At 35.8% G+C, this 19878-nt stretch overlaps 1 long non-coding RNA gene across 4 annotated transcripts in view; it reads right to left on the reverse strand.

Annotated features, from left to right (window-relative positions):
• Positions 1-19878, reverse strand: part of LOC110830210 (uncharacterized) — a 266347-nt gene that overhangs the window by 154758 nt on the left and 91711 nt on the right. The window contains exons 2-4 of one of the 4 annotated variants that reach the window (XR_015532518.1): positions 3666-3821; positions 2446-2687; positions 361-886 (exon numbers count right to left, since the gene is read on the reverse strand). The exons of the other annotated variants lie outside the window; for them this stretch is intronic. This is a non-coding gene — a long non-coding RNA (uncharacterized LOC110830210). Of the gene's footprint in view, positions 1-360; positions 887-2445; positions 2688-3665; positions 3822-19878 lie in introns of those variants that run through there. 4 annotated transcript variants of the gene reach the window in all.

The raw sequence follows: 19878 nt of genomic DNA on the forward strand, positions 1-19878 counted from the left end.
GTCAGAACATACAATACTGTAATTTGTAATTAGCAGCAACTCAAAGTCCGAAACAACTACAAACTTTATACCTCCCCCACACGTGATACATTTACAGTCATCGAAATAGCAACCGATCTCTCTGTATCCTGAATTTAGTTATAATTAGATGAAGTGAAATCTACGAGAAGATCATAAAACACAGTCAACTTTCTCTAGCAATTGGCAACGTTATCAATACTACGTATTGTAAGTTTTGCATGACTGATAAATATAATTCATCCTGTTCTTTGCGTGCATTAAGGAATAAACATGAATTCAGTGTGTTTGCGAAATAGGGACCAGGGGACAAAGTTTCTACCTAAAAAGAAACAGCCTATCTAGAGTAAAAAGATTATATTTATTAAATATGATTAGCGTTATCAATTTGTAATGGTATTGCACAGATTGTACGTAGGGGAAATGAGAAACGACGCCTAGGGGGCTGTAATTTGGCCGGGATATAATTCGGGAATTCTAACCACTCAACCACAACTAGCAGTTCCGTATTCCCAAACAGACGCGAAGGGCCTCGTATCCTCCTGTCAGGCAGGTACACGTGTTTGCTTATTTACTACCAGGTAGGCCCAGGCCTCCACCTGCTACACGCAGTAAGCAGGTCGTCGTGTTCTTGCCCAAAGCAGTTTCCTCGTTCTGGACCAGAGATGATGTTATTTATCTTCCACAGACTGCCACTAAAAGCCAGGGGTCAGAGGTTGCAAGCCAGACACTATTTGCCAGCGTCAATAAATACTCCCCGTTGTAACAAACACGAATTTCTTACATTCTGAAGATGGTTGTTTGCCGAGATGTAGCTTGATCATTTTCGTGGACACTGTGTGGCATTTCAGAGCAGTTTGCGCCTTTTCTGAGTTAAAAGAACGAATGGATGTCAACGTTTGGAAGTCACGAACAGAGGAACGCAAAGTAAGAGTATGTTTTAAAGGTAAGAGTTCTAAGACAGTGATTGAAAGTGAACTACAGTTATAGATATAAAATAACTTATGGACACACATGGAGAAAAACATTCAAAGCTGTACATGCAAAATACAATAGATTCATGTTTAACGAAGTGTTGGAACTTCTTAGGCAAAGTTTAGGGTGCGAAGCATGTAACAAAATGATTCGATTAATTATTGTGTTATTAAAGGTCCTTGAAAATGAAATGAGATTGTTTTATGTAAGCCTATTTTTCCATCTGAATAATAAATAAGTATTCAGACCGTACCGCATAGAAAACACAAACACTTCACTACTATAAATATCACCTGGTTGACGGTGTTTAAAGAAATATTCGCTTCTTACTGTAGCAGACAAAACTGATAAATGCAAAATGAAGAGTTATTAATTGTTAAATCAGGTGGGACATATAGTTATCACTTTCTTTAAAGGATTAAACCCTAAAGAAGAGATATGCAATTTTAGGACTTTTTTTTTAAATTCCCAGCAACAAATGGCCCGGATTTCAGTCTGTCCGAAATTTTTAAGTGAAAAAATACAAAGTATGATGATCTAATGTAAATCGAATATTTCGATAAAGAACATCATTTAATATTTTAAATATTTTAAATGTTAATTATTGTAATATTTTAATATTTAATAAGAATTTATTGTGATTAGACGGACAAGATTTAATATATAAAGTATTAGTAGTATTTCTTTCCCCTAATGAAATTAGGGAAAACTCCGGGCAGGTTTCACTCTTGATGGGGTTAATGCCAATTTATTTGGTGCTCGCCAGTAAGCTGGGTGTTCTCTGCACACCACGGTGTACCCTTTGCGCCATTCCTGCAGAGTTACCTACCCTCATGCCAACTTACTGAGTTGAAAGTTGCTGAAATTAGATTACTAGGCGTCAGAACATCGCCAGTAACTCAGTGATATGAGGATTCTGCAGGGACTACGCGCGCACGCGCGTGTATGAGAAAGGGGAGATGCTATAGTGTTTGGAAATACAGCATGAGACAGCTGTAACTTAAAATGCCAAGACCTGTAAGGAAGCCATAGACTTTCAACAGAAACGACACAATTTATCAACCGACGATGATAAAATATTTTAAACTGTGCTCACTCTACTAAGACTGTAGAATGCAGCAACGCAGAAGTCATCCTCGGACACATCGCCATGGCAACCTTAATTCTCCAAATCTCTAAATTTTAACTTTTTCCTAAATTCACTCTTTCCTAACATTTTAATGTTTTACTTTCTGGAAATAAATACGGAGAAAATACATTTATTGCCATGTGCGATAATGTATATTTTATATATTTTTTTGTATTTTACAAAATATGCTATAATATTTTAATCATATGATAATATCCTCTGTTTCACAACATTGTACTACGTATCACGCGACATCATATAACGCAACTTACAAAAATGTCATATCAGATCATTTCGTATCGCATTACATTACATTACATTACCGTTACGTTGTGATACGCCGTGGACTACGTAGTCATCGCGAGCCTTTATTAGGCAGGGGAACATTAGCGCAGTTATTCCTCTGCGAGATTCACTTCTCCATTGTCAATCTTCATTCGGCCAGTTCTGCATATGCAGTTACCACTGACAATGAAGGGGGGGCCCGGCCCCCTCAGCCGACCAAAATCCTTCATCTCAGTTTCCAGAAACCACAAACCACTTGGCTGCTTCTACAGCAATGGAGCTGAAAACCTTTGGTTCAAAAATATTACGTTTTCCACGTACAATTTTCAGTTGTAGAAGCAAAAGATACATGGAAAGTAATTCGGTGTCATTAAAATAGAACGTAATTAAACAAAACGTTAGCTGTGTTGGGTCCTTTGGCTGTAATAGTATCCGACAGTTAGTTATTGAACGGTGAATTTCGCTTAAAAATAATAACATTCAGTCAAACAAACAAATATATGAAAATTGTAAATCTATAAGCTTGTGAGCTGTCAATATATCCGAAAATTATTCTGGGGTCCCAGATTGTGTGAAAGCTTCAACATTTCCGGGTGAATTAGCATATAGTAACAATTCCATTCACATTTCAATCCGTGTACCTGACTCTCTTCGACATTCGTGTTCCGATCAAATCATGGGTCAATCCTACAATTTTTATTATTTAGAATAGGATAAAACAAAGATAAATGAAATAAAGCAATAAGGGAAGGAAACAAAGGAAGGTAAGGGACAAAGCGTAGTAAAGACAGAAAACAGAATAAATTGAACAAAAATACACAGGAAACGAATAGAAGACAAGAACAGTAAAAATAAAAAAATATATATATACAAAACTTCGAGAAAAGAGGGACAAATAGAAATAAGGAAACATACGAGAAAATTAAAAAAATTGCTGATTCGATTTCCCGTGTTACAAAACAAACTCTCTGGGGTTCAGCCCAACATTTCAAGAGCACGAGTCCGTATTGAAAAGTTGATTCTATTCCAAAGTGTGAACTAAACTATCTTAAGCTCAAAGAAAATAAATTGGATAAAAATGACGTAACGCATTGTAAATAAATAATATGAAGGTCGCTTTCATCACAACTCTGCAAGAAAGGGAAAGCTGGCGGCTTTGAAGCCTCTACTCTAAAAATTGTGACTATTAACACGAACTTCGTTGAACATTCATTTCACCTTCGCCAGCATTTCTTGTTACTTTCAAAGTTAAACTTACGACATCCACATTTTCCTTCTTCTCTTTTCTATGTGACGCCAGTCAGGCGCTGACGCCACTAACCATGACTTGACCGGACAAAAGCCAGACTCCTTACATAACATTCACTCCACAAATTACGTATCCTCACCCTTCATAGTCAGAATTCTGTGAACACTATAAAAAAAAAAGGTTGATAAAGTTATAACCTGAATTACCACATCCACTTGGAATCCAGAATAGATTCTAAAAACACAAAATGTAACTATAATTTATCTTGTGCAATTTCCAGACGTAGAAAAAGTATAGTCGTGATAGAGTTCAAGGTGAAACACCAGCAAGAAAGTTGAGACCGTAGAAATACATAGACGATATCGTTGTACTAACTTTATATAAAAAATAAGTGAAGAAACAAAGGAGAAATTAGGCGAAGAATATAAAGAGGAAAGGAGTAGATGGTTAAACGGTGACCCAAATGCAGGTATGTTAAAAACTAGTGACGTCCCAACTTTCCCCTGCAGAAACAAAACAGATGAACTGCTATGCTTATATATTATTTAAATCTTGTCCGTCTAATCACAATAAATTCTTATTAAATATTAAAATATTACAATAATTAACATTTAAAATATTTAAAATATATCAAATGATGTTCTTTATCGAAATATTCGATTTACATTAGACCATCATTTTTTCACGACATGTTTCAGTTCCTAAAAGAACTATCTTCAGGTGTATATAATTATATAAAGATTCAAATCAAAAATAACTTAAATACAATTTCTTAAATACAATTTCTATATATTATTTTAGCGTACATTTTTATCAGATATTAAACGATGTTCTTTTCTAGATTTTATTCCATTTTAATAACATATTTTAAATGTTAATTATTGTAATATTTTAATATTTAATAAGAATTTATTGTGATTAGACGGACAAGATTTAAATAATATATACTTATTATATCACAATATGACGCAACTTTACCATCTCATGCTATGCTTAGTACTGATTTGTGTTATTTAACGACATTCTTTCGAATTCAGAATTTACATAGATTTAAAGCCAAGGAGACTCGTGAAGCTCTTAGATATCACTAAGGATTTACTCGATTTGAATCTTCTTAAGTTTACTGACCAACCGATCTGTGGTTTCTAGAGTTTCAGGCCTATCTCAGAAGTTGTAAGCAAATGGTGCGGATTTTTGGAGAAAGTTCACTAACAACTAAGAACGAAAAAGGAAAACTGAACAGAATCAGAACAGACTGTTTGAAAAGTTGCTATAATTTACAAAGCAAAATAATTACATACATTTGTTTTCAGAAAAGAATTGGAAATGATGTTCTGTATCTTGTAAGAACTTCATACGCCGAACGTCTGTCATAAAAAAAGTGCTCCTGACCTGGGCGAACAAAACAATTTTGCCAATATCTCCATGATTTAAGCTTAAATTATTTTCTACTGTACAGATACTGCTTGAAGAAACTGTACATGGAGAAAAATTAGAAAGAGAGAGGGGGAGAAATACAGATAGCACAAAGGAACATAAGAACTGAATTATGAAAACTACTTATATGTTTTTTTCCGCACCACAGACGGTTCTATCCTATTATCTACTCTGCAGAAATAGATTCGGGTTGATAATAAAATGGGACAATAAAGGATGCTGAACGCAAGTCTTTGCCCCTCTCCGTACTTCTCTTCACTTCTCGTCTCTTAGCAGAAATTCGCCGTTGGACCAGAACAGATCGGAAGCTTTATCTTTCGACATACGACGTAAGAGAACACAGCGCGCCAACCTTTTGTTCCGTTTCTACGTCTACGGACGAATGGAAGTTTAAGTAATTCAATTTCCTGTTTTGTGGTTAAGGAATAAAGCGAAGTTTTTAAAGCAGAACATATCCTTCCATGATGAAATCTGCATGGCTTTGAAGTGAGATTTAATGACCCAATCATTTTACCCTAAACGATTAGCATAAAAAGATTTAAAATGTGGGGGGGATAAATGTCTGAGAATTATTTTACTTTTAATTACTTTGATACCTAGAAACAAGCTTCAATAAATAAATTAATTAATTAACAAAAAATCAGCATCGTATTGCGTAGTCTGGTACAGAATGACCGACGTTTCAGTGTCAAAATATAATTCTACGCGTAATGTATTACTTCCTAATTGGTTAGTTTGCCACTTAAGAAATAGCATAATGAATTGTCTATAAATTGAATAATTTGGCCTTACGGGCGTATTTTGTACACTACCGTTTCAAAATAATTGTGCGTATTGTACTGGTAAGAAGTCGATATTCGCCAATTTTCGGTCGAGGATTAAAGACTGGCAAATGTTTCAAGATCCAAAGAGCATGAACTTCAAAGATGACCCACACATGCAAAGGAGCTTCTGAAGTAGATGATTACAATGCCTCGCAGAGACGACTTTTAACTTTGTCAATGAAGTTTACGTTCGATGTTACATTATGTCACGTATTACTACTCCGAGGAAGTTCCTTAATCTCTTCCACGTGGCTTCAGGATGAAATATAACTTCAGACCTTTGGCATAAAAAGGGGATAACTCAGAAAATAATCGAAATCGTAATGATTTAATAAAATAGCGAAAATATTTTCTCGATTTTATGGTGTATCGTAGGTTAAACCTGCGTGAAACCACTTAACAATATTTATCCGCGTATGTTTAGTTCAAAGTAAGGGATGAATTCTAAAACATATTTTCGCCCAAAAGTAGTTCGATACTTGACCACTACAGGGCAGCACAGACCTGTGGACAACGATAAACATTTAAATAGCTATTTTTTCTTCAAATTTCAACACAATCTGATAGTTGAATTTTTCCACGAAGGAAAATATGTCTGTCCTGGTATTCTGGGTTATAAGTCAGTGTAGTATTTTATGTGAGTTTGAACGTTTTAGTGGATCCAGTAAGAATAATTTCATCATGCGCGCTACCATGTCCACAAAGCTGTGGGTTGCAGTGACTACCATCATATCTTCCACTGGTGACAAACAGGCTGGAACGTAAAATTAACAATTCTTTTTTCAATATAACATCTTTTTTACATCAGCCGGATTGTCAATTATCTTATAAAGTTATTCGTGAATTTATTAAGTCTTCCAAAGAAAAAATTATGACTTGCACATCACAAAATGTTTGGTTTACTCAACTCAATCACTAATATTTTCAACTAGAACTTACAAAATAGTACACTTGAAAGATGCGAGGCTTTTACGGCGATGAATTGCTAATACGTTACTACGAGAAGCTGGCCTTCTACCGAAACGTCCACACGATTCCAAAACCAAGAATAACACCATCATGACCATTAAGGTCGATACCGAGTCGTTAAATAAACTGCATACGAATCACAACACCCTGTACATTCTATCTCACCATCCAACACTGAACATAAGACACATGTTAAATCAAGATTACCGCCGTCACTTAGCACTTCCCCTTTTCTGACATCACTTTTTCAGACTCCGTTCTTACTTTGCTCCTACCATTTTCCGCTGCGACTATTCAACCCCCCCTCCCCTCCCCAATCTTAGTCATCGCAGTTTCTCTATTGGTACTTCCAGTTACCACGTCAATTGCTTGGGGGGAAAAGTGCTATAAAGCTACTAACTTGCCTCTCAACGACTAATGTAATCACCAGGATATATGACAAGCGATTTTCAACCATTACCACACCTCTCTACGGGAGCCATGAGGGCAAGAACTATAATGAACACGCTACTCTGTAACTACTTGGTTACTTAGCAGGTTACTTAACATTATTTTCCAAGTTTTTTTATTTTAAAAACCTTCCTCTGTGAAGATTTCTATCTTTTGGGTTGTTGTACCGTGCAGTCTGGTATAAGTCTACCGACGTTACAGAGGTGTTTTCTGCGTCCATCATCAGGGCGACAATATAGGCAATTTCATCTCGACGTTCTGTCTGATGATCCGAACTACGTTTCAATTACCATAAAAGATTTGCTTATCGTGAAACTACAGAACACATTTGGATTTTAGAAAATGTTTCGCCATTTGTTCTTGCCGTGACTACAGCGAGCCTGGTCAATGTTAAAGACTGCAATTAATAAGGGGGTACAAGACCACACACTGCCACAACCTAGAATACAACCATCAACACTTGTAATATGAGAACACGTGTTGAAAGTGTGCAGAAGACTGACAATTATTATGTTACATTTTTTGTACTTCAGTACTCTAGAAATCAGGCAAGGTGATAAAAAAGATTTGAATTTAATAATAACAAATATTTATAAAACTCATCCTTATGGTAATTTCGATAGCCATGGCCAAGGCAGCTTTCGTCAAGAAGAGGATACTTCTCACTAGCAAGTTGGGCTTGGAGATGAAGGAGAAACTAGTGAAGTGTTACGTATGGAGCAGAGACTTGGACACTCAGGAAGAAGGAACAGAAATACCTGGAGAGTTTTGAAATGTGGTGTTGGAGAAGAATAGAGAAGATCAGGTGGACGGATCGAGTGACCAACGAAGAAGTATTGAGGAGAGTCAACGAGCAAAGAAGCATTCTGCAGGCGATTACACGAAGGAAAGCTGACTGGCTGGGACATATTATGAGAAGGAATGGATTACTGAGTGATAGCATCGAAGGCCAGGTTGAAGGAAAGAGAGTACTAGGAAGAAGATTGATACAGCTAACCGACGACCTTAAACACGGAAAGAAGATGACGTTCCAGGAATTAAAGCGAGAAGCCGAGAATAGGGACAACTGGAGAGCTCTTTTTGGGCAGAGCAATGGACCTGTCGTAAGACAGAACACTTAATAATAATAATAATGGTAATTTCATTTCAGTCTTAATATGGTCCCTAAGACGCCTTCACCCTCACGTAGCAAAGTACTTTCATTCAAATCAGACGTCCTACAATTGAACTTTAAATCTCTCTTTAGAAGAAACAACGCTTCAGGAGTTAAGTTCTTTATCCAGACGTACTGCAAGAACTGGGTTAGAGAGAGCCATGTGGGGTGGAAGGGTGATTATAATTTTGTTCCACTTCTCAGTTTCTTAAAGGATAAAAGTAGGATAAAAATACATCTGCAATAACGAATTTAAAGAGATTCTCTAGGAAAATTCCCATGAGGAACACAAATCTAAGGAACATTAAATTGTGTTAGTCGATTATAAAATTACAATTTAAAGATCTTCTAAAATACTGTCATCAGATTTCATAGACGAGAGCTTTGCACTGTTTTAGAAGGATGATTTAGCAACTTGATAGCTTTATTTCAAACGGCTTTCAAATAGTAATAACAGGCGTGTTATAAAGTCACTACACGTGCTGAAAGTTTAAATATACACACAGATTATGTAATGTGTGGCAAAATGTCTCGGAATGAGAAAAGTCGGAGTCTGAGGCCTAATTTTAGATACATTTAATAAATATCTACAATATCGAAAAATATTTCAATAAATCATTGTAGAGATATCGACATATATCATGTATTTCATATATCATTTTATTAAACGATGAATCACGTTTTAAGAAATATATTTTTGTTATATTTAAAATTCTCAGGCCATTAAGTATAAAGATGGCTCTCTTCTGGTTGTGACGCTGTGCGGACTCATAAATAGGTGGCAACTTATGAGTCCTCACGGTGTCACAACCCAAAACAACTCTGACAAAGCACCACTTGAATTTTTTGTTTGTACCAGAGAAGAGATAAAACACTAAAGGCTAAATAACAGCTCGGAGGCTCGCATTCTCTTTTTTTTCAGCGCTGGTAAATAATTAAATTATAAAGCACGTTAATTTGTCTGCGTTTGTGAACATTGTAACGAGACATGTTTTCATGGAAGGGTGGTCATTTCGCGAACAATTGAGCTTCTCAAGAACGACTGGTTCATGTAATTAGGTTTTTTATACGGTAAAAGTGATAAGTTCATAAAATATTTACGTTAGTTATGAAATAACAAAACCTTATACAAGGCATTCCTGAAAAGTCAATAAACGTATATATCGTCTGAGAAGGTAAAGTGTTTTAATACAGTGCTTTTAGTGAGAAGAATATGAAGTATCGGTTTCTGAAAGGAATTTAATATTTACGCGACCTGCCTGTAAAATTTCTTTTTAGAATTTCTAGTTTTATTTTAATATTTTAAAGGCAATATAGAATAAGATGATTCTTTGTCCCCGAGGGATTCTGTTGAAAATTGATTCTTATTCTTATCTTGGTGTGTACAGGTACGATGTGGCTTATCCACTCTCAAATACGAAGGGTCTCAGAAATCTCCGATCATACCCTAAAATGGAACTTACGTGAGCCACTAGATTACTCTATTTTTTTTCGAAGCAACGTGTGGTTTGCATTAAAAAGCGAACAATTTAAAAATTACTTTAAAACTTCTGGTGAGTTTCACAACTCTTTGTAACTATTGTTATCATTCTTGAGTGACGACATCGTGTTCTCGTGGCCGACATGCCGACGTTTCGATAAACCTAGCTGTCTCACCCGTATAAGAGACTAGGAGATTGAGATGTCTGGGTTCCCCGAAACGTCGAAAAACTATCCCAAAACAAAACTGAGTCATCGCTCAAGAACAGGATCAAAGTTCATAACGTATTATTAAATCGATATCTGGATAGTAGATTAACTGGTTAATGTTGTTTAAGGAAATAATTTCTATTTACAGTAAAAATCATACGAAACTCGTTAAAACAAAATGAAGTCTTATTTATTTTAGAAGACGGTGGGGAATATAATTACCATTGGACTTTAGAACATTAATATATAACTTACAACGCACGTTCACAAAGGAATGTTAATGTAACGACATATTTTCTCTTACGCCCTTCTTGAGCCCAACTGACAAATTCCAAAAATACGGACACGTGCGTCGTGAAACCAGAGGACTCGCTGGGCATTGCTGGAAATAGCGACACTGACGTCTTGCGTTTGTTTCGCGAAACACGCGGATGGACAACGTGTGTAGAGAGTACAATGAATTGCTCTACAAATCGCACTTAAATATTTTATTGAAAATATTCGCTTGTTTTTTTACATTTCTTGCAACCTAATAGTGATTCTGAAAAAAAAAATTATCACCGACCAACACTTATCTGTTACATTGATTTATATTATTTATTTAGTGTTCTGTCTGACGACAGGTCCATATGAACAGGATCCTTCCATCCTTTTCTCGGACTGGGGCCTGTTCATATACGTTCTTGGCAGATGATCCAGAAGTTGTTTGCCATTGCCTTCTTCTGTGTGTGAATGGAGTAATTGTTGTGATGCCACGGAGAAACCGGGGAAGTCCCCGGAGGAAAACTCCGTGTTACCTAGACCACGGCCTTGCCCAACACAAGTTATAAATTCGGGCACCGCCGGGAATCGAACCCGATAGATCAGAATTATACTTTTTCTGTTGTAGTTTCGAGAGTGGTTACGATTGTGACGAATAAATAGCTGTACCTTCATCTACGCCAAAGATAAAGACGACAGGTTCCTAAGTAACGTTGGTAACATCGAAACAAGAAGACCACGCCCCATTTTCATTTAACAAAAAAAAATACTCAGGCCTAATGACAGCTGAGATAAGTGGTCTGATGTATATTACATATTATCTCTGTTCCAAAAACATCAACCATCAGTTAAGTCCACCAACTCTTCCTGAACAATATATGAGTTTAATTTGATGCTCCCTACTACGACACTGCAGCTGAATCTCTTTACAGTTTCCAGATCAGGCAAATGGACACTGAAATGGTACTTTAATTGAATGGTGGTCAGCAGTTTCCAAGAATCGGTGGGTTGTCCATCTGCTATCCTATTGGAACACGATTCCACACTTCAGTGTTCCTTGAACTGAAAGTTCTCTCCTTCCAGACGAAATACATAATAGGCAATCAAAGAAAGAATCTCAGAATCCTTCAGAATAAAGAGAGAAATGTTGAAGTAACTTAAAAATTTTTGAATGACTACATGTATGATTGATCTCCCTACACAGTGCAAGTACACTAAGTAACGTTTCACGGTTTCAGACTTTGAAACCACATTCCCCCTTCACAGTAAAAATGCATCCTGGAATACACTAACATGATCCAATATAATGCTCTGTTTTAAATAATACGAATATAAATAAAACTATGTGCTTTAAAAAGTGCATTACATAAAATTAAATATTAAATTAAAGATAAAATAATTATACAAGATCATAGACAGATAAAAGGATAGCTTATGTCGCGACCCAGCGAATAAAAACTTCGCTTAACACTGTTTCAAAACTCAATTTTTTAAAATAAACTACATCTACTATAAAAAAAGGGGGGGGAAACAGCAAAATATTATCAATAGTATTAAAATATATTAAAATTGTCCGTCAATCACAATAAAGTAATATAAGATAATTAAATGGTTAAAATATTATCCTTTGTTCCGTATCGAGTACTCGATTTACATATGGAACATTCTCGACATGTTTCGGCTTTCATAGAGCCGTCATCAGGTGTATGTTATAAACTCTTAATTCAATTACTAATTTTTAATTTTCGTATCATTTCTTCATTTTTCACATTGCATCAACATTTGTTGTTGTATTATATACCATCTTATAAAATATTATCAGAATAACCGACCACTGGATTCGATGCGGGACCCATCTGAAAGCGATACCAACAATTACGTGAATCTCTTTGTATGGTTCCAATAGAAGCTGTGTAACGTGATTTTATACGTCCTGAAATGTAAAGGCTACACACATGTATTTTACTGATACATACACACATTACCGTTTAATCTGATACGACTATAAACAGACTACACAAACTTCAGAACTTCAATGACCTCTTTAGCGTTTTGTTATACAACGAATCGTAACGTTTAATTACGTCTGCACCACGCGGCGTGTCTGGTAATCGAACCTTGATAAGTATCGACTGTGACGTATTTTGTACAGAGTCGACACCTGTTGACAGACTTCAGAACTGAGTTCAGAAGTACGCGAAGTTCAATTGTCTGTTTCAGGTGGCGGGTGTTTCAAATTCCAAATGTCATTCGCAGTCACGCTCAGAGAAATGTGAATACTTTAATTGTGTTGTGTTATCTATTCTTGCATATTTATTTCCGATTTCATTGAATGTCTCTGTTGTTCTTTTTTTTCTTACTACATTTCTCACTTTCGCGTCTTTAATTTTTGTTCCTTTTATTATAGGAATGTGCCACTTTACTCAAAACTGTCAACTAACTAAATGGAGCAGAGGCCTCATTGAGAAGCTGAAAGTCGCTCAGCTGGTCAAGAAATTCGCCACATTCTGTGGCACCCGAATGTTCATAATCGTGTTTACAAAATCTCGACAAGTGCAATCGTTCCTTGGCTACATGTTGGCCTAAATAAATTTAAAAAAATACACGATTCACTTTTCTTCCTTTCCTACTTCATCCGTCGTCTGTTTATTTAATCTTAAACATCTTAAAATCTCCCAAAAATCTCTACGTATCCAAGAATGGATCTTCCTTCGTCTTCAGATAAAAATTTGGCGATATGCTCATTCTTTGACTGAATACAACCATGCAGTAGCAAGAGAACTCAACTCAATAACTTGTTTAAATCAACAAAGGCAATATACAGCCATATAAATCGACAAAGACTTATCGAGACATCGTTGAGTTCGAGAATCGCTGTATTGATTCACGAGTTAAGTACAACCGTTTACCCAAAAGATGGCAGGCGCAAACGTTTTCACCTAGGAAGAACTTCGATGAAATTGTCTCAATTTTCATTTATATACGAAATATGTCAGTTTCATAATGTAATCATCTGTAAGTAACTTACATTTCTGTTTCATAATTATAATCAACTTTGGAAGCATAATCACGCTGTTATGAAATTTTACAAAGGATTTGGGTTAATTATTCATTTTATGACGTTTCGAATATGCACCAAAAGCATTATCGCCAATGTGTAAGAAATTGGTTTTAAAATTATTAAAAAATTAATAAAAATAATTAATAACAAATCACGCTTATTCTTTAACGTAGCATCTTTTAAATTCGCCAAAGAAATAACACGCCATCAATTCTACAATTCACGTATCAGAGCTTCCTTTCATCATACTATTGTCTAAAACGTCTTGTTCACCCATCCAGTCTAATCCGAGTGTCTATCTATCCATTTGCTTGTCAATTTGTCAATTATCACATCCATGCATCCATTCAGGCCTCTACGTCTGTATCAACTCAACTACCTGCCTGAGAATCAATCTCTATCCATCCATTTATCAATGTCTAAATCCCTCCATTAATTTATCCAATTCTTCCTTCTTCCTTTCGTACAAAATTATATATAAACTTTATAATGACTAGAAACTTCTCGCAATCTTCATGTTTCTTGGAGTTGACGTCTCGACGAAACTTTCTATAACTTTGTTGTGAAAACATGAAACAACGTTCAAAAATGTTTCTAAAGTTAAGACACTGTCAATACGGATTTCCCGGAAAAAATAATCTTCTTCGGCAAAAACTACTATCTGATCACGTAACGTTTCAAAGCTTGGATGAATAGACGTATTACATGTGATCCATTTCTGTATAACTTAAATTAAAATACAAATGTGGATGGTCACACAGTGAGGATCCATTGAATTTCGTTCAGTATATATCCAATCCCATCACGTCAAATAAATATAACAGGAACGGTAATAAGAAATTTCTTGAAGAGGTTTCAACGTTTTAGAATTTCTGATAAACCTCACTCAAACTCTGCCATCCTTTCCTCTTCGTCCAAATGTCCTCCTCAGAACCCTTTTCTCAGACATCCTTAATCAGTCTCCTCCCCTTAAGGTAGGAGGCAAATGTTTATAACCATAGAAATTAATTGAAAGAAATTTTTAAACCGCCTGACTGCGCCTACTTCTAAGAAAAACCACAGCTCACTTTTGTGCTGTAAAGAGCATTCTTAACCATTCCGGGAACAGTTCACGAAATTAATTTGCTGATTTCTGGTTATTAAACGTACCATAACCATTTTTCTCATTGGTTTAAAGATTCGTTACATCTCTGTGTCGCTACAATTTTTCAGTCTCGCGTTACCTGCTTCGTCAGCTTTACACACCTCCCAAATTGGGGCTGCAGTCAGCACGTTAGCGAAAGAAAAGATATTACCTTTTAGTCGCCAGACACCGGACCTAAAGCAAGTTTTACTGCACATCAAAACATTTTCTCGCAGTGTCCGTCACCAAATTTGATATTTCAAGGCCAGAACTTCACTCCTTTACTAAGCCTCTTTAATTTAACAGGACAGAGTGGCTTACTTTGCTTTGTTGCGAGTTCTGAGCTGTCTTTACGCGCCTGCGTTCAGCTATTGGTGTAGTAACGTTATATGACTTTTATGTGACCTTAAATTATGTAATTTGATTACAGCTGCTACAAATGAAATCGTAGAAAATTCCACCATCTTACGTAAGCACAATGTAAATTGACTGTTTCGGAAATAAATTGCCACGTGTTAATTTTGCTGTTCATTTACCTGTAGTCTCACGATAGTAAACCAGTTGCATTTGAATGTGACTTTTTTCAAATTTGCTTTATCTGTGGACCACAGGGAACTGATCTATAAGTCAATCCCCCCTTCCACCAACTCCTTATCATCATCCGTCTGTAGACGTCTGGGGATTTATGCAATCTATACGGAGAGGAATTCTAGAATTTCTGTAAGACAGGACAGACGAAATATGTGGATGAACATCATGCAAAGACCAATTCCCCATCTTATGAATAAGGAGGTTCAGAGTGGTCCCATATAAGATGCATTTTCAGGAATATAAAAATTTCACTTCGAGTATGATTACAGAAAGTAGCAAGTAAAAACTTTCGTGAAAGGCAGATAAGGCGGAGGGTAGACTTGGAAGGGTTTATTTTCAAATATCTTCGTCATGTGTGAGTGTGAAACTTGGTCTCTCATTAGAAGTATTGGCACAGGATATCTGAGGGCAGGGTGACTTTACAAACAATTCTTATTTAATCTCCTAATCAATCCATTATAATTATTATCACACAGGCAACTTTTTAGGGTGAGAGTTTTTTAGCCACCCTCCAAACATGAAGTAGTGAAGGATGAGATTGGCAGATAATGTAGCACGTATGAAGAAGATGAAGAATTAATCGAAAATGTTTTGTTTGGAAGCCTCAAGGAAAATATCACTTTGAAATACGAAGAAGTAGATGCGATAATTATATAAAATGAGGAATATGATTGGAGGATACGGTCTGGGTTCATTTGACTCCGGGCAGGGGCAGATGGTAGGCTTTTGTGAACGCGGTAATGAACCTTTTGGTTCCATAAATACGTGGGATTTCGTGAGTCCCTGCGCGACTATCAGCTTTTGAATAAGAACTCTACTACCTGGAGTTAGTGACATAGTTACCCATCTGCAAAATAAAGTCTTTTTGACGTAAATACGTCTATAAGGAAGGATCATTCGGCAAAAAAGGGGAACGAAAAAGTGTAACAATGGTTACCTAGGGAACGTCGTCTGTTTACTCGGCATTGTTGTTACCTAGGAAACGTTACATTACATTACATTTCATTACATTACATTACATTCATCTACCACAGACCCATCTTAAGCGTAACTAATTCAAGTTAAATAAGCAATGTCTTAATCAAATTTTACTCAATTGTAAAGCATGTATAAAGGAAATATTTAGAATAAAGCCAATATATAAGCTTCCTTTCCGTATAGACGTATTTACGTCAAATTCTCCGGAACCTTGGTTCCACTGACAACTTTTTTTCTCTTATAATACAAATAATTCTAACAATCCTATCTTCAACGATGATTCTTCCCAATTGAATAACCTAAACAGCTCTCGTGTGTATAGAACTTTCTTCCAGCATAATATTTACACTAAGTTCTGAACGTCTCTTCAAGTTTAATTTTAAAATTATCGCATTTTCAAGTACAGGTAACCCTAGATTTGCAGTCAACCGCGGGGACCAACGAATTGCCGATTGTAAGTGTATAAAATATATTTTTTAAAATTTCCTTTATTTTATTTACGTTATTTCAGAGCTTTAAATGTAATGCCATTATATTACTCGTCTATCTTTGGTTGCTGGGAACGCATGTCACTGACTTCCCATTGATTTATATTATAAAAAGAGTTTCAATTTATTCCGGTTCGTCCAGGAACGCATTCTCGGCGTAAATCGAGGGCTACATGTACACTTCGTACAACATAGCTGTGCCAGAGGATGACGTCACACGTGGAAAGAAGCTAAAATAAAGGGAGAGAAATCTATTAGCTTATTTTTGAGTGTGCGTATTGTATCAATAACTCTAGCGTTTGCTGTATATTAACGAACGAACGAAAGACATGCTTTGGACCCCGCAACGAATCTAAATTAAGTCCTATGTTGTTAGGGCTTAATATCTGAGCGAGAATTCTCGGTTTGTTTATAAACCTGAAACTTCGCACAGGCAGGGCTCGAGTGAAAGCATTATATCTCGACTAATCGATGCAGAGTAGGTTCCAGTTTACAACAACTTTCTATGACCGACGATGAAGCCACTAGAACACTCTCGGCGATATATCGTCACGGGGCCAAAACAAAAATCTAGGAAGCCGATGAGAAGCAGCTTCCTAGGCGACACCTTCTCCCACATCAATACGACCAGAAGCTCTTACCCTAACCCCGGCAAGTGTTTTAATATAACTTGAGGGTAACAGCGCCTTGTATTCACAAAACTCCCTACTTTTTATCGATATACGTCCACACGGCGTTCGTTAACTGCTAGCCTGATAATCAAATAAGAAACTTACGGTAAGAAAATTTTCGAAATAAATTAACTCTGGTTAAAACATGTAATTTTTAAAAATTTGTGTTTACAAAAACAAGTTTATCTCTAAAAATAAGTGGCATCAAAATTCGAAAAATTACCGTCTACGAAATTTGTGCAAATTTATGGCACATTTGTTTAAATTTCGCAATATCGTCATCACAACTGGTGGTGATGTTATCTCGATGAACAGACACGTGGTGCATTCTGAGGTCAAAACAAAACATTATTTCGTTACGTTGACACTGAAGTTAGTCATACAAAGAACTCGAATTAATTAATAAATAAATAACATGAAATTCTGGTGTCCTGCCACCAGCAATCTCAGTTCCTGTGGTAAAAACATACATGGATTATATTTCGAACCTTGGCATTGTACATTTGTGTTGTGATTCGACAAGTCTCTGAAAAGAGAACGTCCGGAAGAGAAAACTAATGAGAACTGAAGTTCAAGATATGAATTTGGTCTGGTCTATCAACGTAATCGAATCTCGGTTTCATATAAAATTTAATCAAACTCAAACAAAAGGATTCAGAATTGAAAGACGCCACATGAAGACGATGAACAGATAGAAGGTGGTACAACACAGAACGAAGTTCTTCTCAAGAAACTAATGCTTATTCAGTTCGTCCTGTTCTCAGAATCATACACAATCATTCTGCCACAAAACTTTCTATTTTCCTAGATATTCTAAACATTTCAACTTTGTTTACGACTGCTAGCTGAACGACGAAACACCAGAGAAACAGATAAGGAAACGCAGTGGCAAGAAGTTTCCTTTTGTTGAAACAATTACAGTACAGGTTTTAAACAATTTTTACCTTCTTGACAAACTAACAGTCGCTCAGTTAGTCTGGAAATGTTCTGCCTTTCATACAACTGGAATGTTTAAAACTTTGTCATTGATCCATGTCCCGAGACACAATTTCATTTAATAATTATCGCCCCGTTTTCCCTCTCATCAATCTTAATACTGCAATTCCATCTAACCTTAGTTGACTCAACGATTCACACTAAAAATGCATTCATTGGTAGGGCATGAACTTGCGTTACTTAAATATAACATTATCAACATTAGATATATGCGACTAGAAATTTATACCTATTGTTTTATAAGCTCTGCCAAGAGCATTTTATTTTATATGGACACGAAACTTCATCTCTCACTCTCCCTCATTAAATAAAACATTAAGGAAGAAGATTCTTAGGGAATATTTTAATACAAGACACAGAAAATAACAGCATGGTTTAAAAAAATTGCGTAAAATGGTATTAAACTAATCAGAGTAGTAATAAAGTGAAATGCTGTTCTGAACACAGTAGTGAACCTTCCGTTATCAAGAATTATAGAGATTTTCTTGATTTCGTGTAAGAATATCAGTTTCTCGAGAATGATATAAAAACAATCGAAAACTTTTTTTTTAAATTAAACGTCTTTTAGAACTGCATCTTGTTCCATTATATTCGTGAAATACAGCATTCACCGCTCTAATTTTGCCTTTCGAAATAATTCGTAATTTTTTGAGCGTGTACTCGCCTTTAATGCATATCCTCTTAAAGCAGTTTCAGTTTGCTTCTATAACCTCACAAACGGTGGCAGCACCAGATTGTGATCCCAGAAAACATTAAATTTTCTTTTATGTCTTGCAACTGTGCACTCAACTGTACTCAGTCGCTGTTTATGTGAACTATTAACTCAGCACCGTCAGTCATAAATCCCAATACGCTAATTCTGTTATTTAAAAATGAGCATGAAGCTCATTTTAAACCTTCCTACAGAATTTATAAGTACCGGACGCCTCCCAAATATAAAGTTCCTTTGTTCATAACAGCAAAATCTGCATCAAGGGGTGGATAAAATTGAACATACGTATCTAATTTTCCTTGTAGTATGCCTAGCAAAATTTTAAACAAGTGTAATTACTTTATTTATTTATCTATTTCTGTACATATTTCTCACAGTCTGGGAACAAAAAATTTCTGAGACGTAACTCGAAATGTCCTTACAGTTATCATTGATTATTGTTCAAAAACGAATACGTTTTGATGCAAAATGTGAGACATTCTTATGATCTGGGCCTATACTAATCAAATTTCTAGCTGCAGTTCATTAACAGACATTTTCATTTCATATTCTCCCCTTACAATAACGAAACAAGTCAAATTATGTTAGATATTTCAGTATTACAACTCTGAGTTCATATTTTGTCTTCTGAGTCATTGTGCTGTGGTACTCTCTGATTATACGCCACTGCCGCCTTCGTCAAGGCTAGAATTACCTCAATATATATTTCCTAAACAGGACACGGGATGTCAAAAGATTCTAAATTTTATTTTTCCGTCTTCCATTTAACCACTTTTTAACTTGTTCGTAAATATTACTACTTATTTGTTACGCTTCAAT

The sequence above is a fragment of the Zootermopsis nevadensis genome, unplaced genomic scaffold (assembly GCF_977971745.1).
Source record: "Zootermopsis nevadensis isolate Lab colony 2312 unplaced genomic scaffold, Znev_1.0 Znev_ptg000061l, whole genome shotgun sequence".
NCBI lineage: Eukaryota > Metazoa > Arthropoda > Insecta > Blattodea > Termopsidae > Zootermopsis > Zootermopsis nevadensis.